Here is a 2,949-nt window from a genome sequence, read left to right on the forward strand (position 1 = left end):
TAAAAGAAAGAAAAAAAAAACTACACAAACAAACATAGCCTATATCATATGTCAGTCAGTCATTGTCGCAAAATAAGCCCCGACAGTTAAAGCTTCCGCTAATGAAAAAAAAAGCAGAGTAACAAGACAAATACTGCAACAATATCAAAGTAATATAAATACAGAATTACTCTGAGGTAAATCTGCCTACAGACGACACGAGACACAAGATGGTACCATTTGTGTTTGTTTGTACCAAATGAAAGAGCTTGTCCGCTGTATGATACGAGAGAAAGTAACGCCGGCTTCAGTTATGCGGATGTGGGCAGCGTTGTCACGAGAGCGAGCATTAGGAAATGTCAGACCGCTATGTAACAAGGTAGTATCATTATCTATTCTTTTATAAAATACTACAAAATGTGTATCTTCAATTTGAACATCAGGTCAATAACTCAGTCTCACAAGCCTCAAGTAAGATAACACAGTAACAATAGTAAAGTCATTATTCACAGTCCAGTAGCCTAATCGCTCGATTCATAAGTGTTTCTGATTAATGAAAAATTCTTAAGATTGATGATTCGTAAGAGTCATTCGTAAGGGAATCGTTCAACACTGTCAATGGCAGTCAATGCGATCTATAGTAAATCTGAAGAAATCACTATTGTTTTCTTTCCTCAGAACAATATGGGCTACGGCAGACGTGAGCCAATATAACAGCGAGAGTGAGGAGGGTGAAAGAGGAAGTACTTTATAAAGAATAAACAGATTGTATAAACTTAGACGCATTACTAATTTCTAGTTGATGGTACCATGATGCCATATAAACCACATACAGTGTGAAGAGAAGCTCACACCAGTGGTTTTCAGATCTTGTTTTTTTCTTTTAGTACTTCATGTGGAATGATAAAGTTAGTAACACTTAACACATGCAATTTTTAATCACCGTTGCTTATATTTGGGGTTAAAGGTTTTTCACAGTTGTGTAAAGAGAATTACATGTGAATTGGGGTTTGGTTAAACCCTTTGTAGAATTGTGTAGGTCCCCTCTCTGATCAGGGCCCTTGGAACCGTCCTAAACTTACCCCTCATTACAGCGCCCCTGTTAAAACTTGACTGCCCGCAATAAGATGTCATGGTTCTTTTGCTCTTTTTGTACAGGTCACACATTAAGACACTGCAAGAATTTTTAAAATAATATTTCAAAACACACTGGTTCTTTATTTACAACAACAGCAACAAAAAAATAAACATGAAAAGTTTAAAATATTATAAATCTACAGAGCATTGCAGTGCAACAAGTCATGAGATTTACACTAAGGAATAAGGAATATGCATGCTTACAAATGACAGTTCATGTGGTTGTAATGTCAAGCAGGCAAACATCATCACTGAGCCTTATGCTGTAAAGGTTTCTCTGTATAACAATAATAAAGTACAACAAAATATAAATATTATAAAAATACTTATTGTTTTATGATAAAACAATTCAGAAAAGTATCTGAAATATGCTGATAAACAGCAGCAATGTCATATAAGCCTTCCAAAACTTTATGAACAGCTAATTACTGTGTTGTCTGGCCTAAGTGTGGCATTTTATTTTTAATAAAGCATAATTATAAATATCGAAATTGGCAAATAAAATGCTCAAGGGGATTATGTGAGCTCAACTGAAAAGGGACAGGGGTGTTTTTGGGAAGCTCGGGTAAGGCTGATCACAGAGGGGTTAGAAGAGGGGAGAGCGGTGATGATGGTCTATGGGTATTACTAGGGAAGCACCGAAATGAAAATTCTGGGCCGAAACAGAAAATTCTGGATGCACTTGGCCGAAAACCGAAACAGCTTTTTAATAATTATTTATTATTTTAGAAAATATAACATATTTTTGTAAGACTTTTTAATTTAACTCAATAATTTTAATGATACTGAATTTACAAAATACAAGCCAATAAAATAGCCTCACTTTTATTGAAAGTAACACAATACAACTTGACATAAAATATTATTAATATATTAATATTAAATATCAATATAATATTTGAATTCAGTTCTATGCAAAATAATCAAATTTAACAGATTTTTAAAAAAGTAATTAACCAGTACAGCTGTACTATGTTACAGCACAGTAGCACTATTGCAAACAGAAACAAGTATACTACATTCAGACTCTCTGGTGTGACTTTAAATGCAGACCTTGAGCCAAAAACTCATCACCAAACACCAATGACTTGTACATATGCGTACAATCATTTTAGACACTTCCAAAACTGTGGCAACAAAGATGGACATACAATTTTTAAATACATGAATTATGTTTCCATCTTTGTTACCACAGTTTTGGAAGTGCCCTTTTCTGTTCTAAAGAAGGGGGTGTCCCAATACTTTTGTCCATATGTATGTACAAGTCATTGGTGTTTGGTGATGAGTTTTTGGCTCAAGGTCTGAATTTAAAGTCACACCAGAGGTGTTCAGCTGGGATTAGGACTTGGCTTTATGCAGACCAGTCAAGTTCTTCCACACTGACTGAATCAATCTTTTATTTTTTTAACCTTGCCTTATACACAGAGGCATAGTTGTGTTAGAAAAGAAAAGGGTCCTGTTCAAACTATTGGTATAAAATTAGAAGCACACAATTCCCTAGAATAGCATTATATGCTTAAACATTAAGATTTATACTCATGGAAATTACTAAAGTAGTCAAACCTGTTCATTAGAAGGGGGTGTCCCAATACTTTAGGCAATATAATGTACATTTGGTGCGGAAGGGGGCCCAAACTCATATTCTTTCATAGGGCCCAAAATTGCTAGCGGCGCCCCTGAATTAGTGGTTTGATAAGTGCTCATTATTTTAGTAATTGCTCCTACAGGTTTATAAGTGTTTTTGAGAAAACACTAAGAAAGAAGGAAAGAAAAGAAGCAGAAAGAAACAAGGATCTGTTTCAAAACTGCAAACGCCTGGACTTCTTAGTGGCC

This window comes from Sinocyclocheilus grahami, unplaced genomic scaffold, assembly GCF_001515645.1.
Source record: "Sinocyclocheilus grahami isolate Dianchi unplaced genomic scaffold, SAMN03320097.WGS_v1.1 scaffold1722.1, whole genome shotgun sequence".
NCBI classification, from domain to species: Eukaryota; Metazoa; Chordata; class Actinopteri; order Cypriniformes; family Cyprinidae; genus Sinocyclocheilus; species Sinocyclocheilus grahami.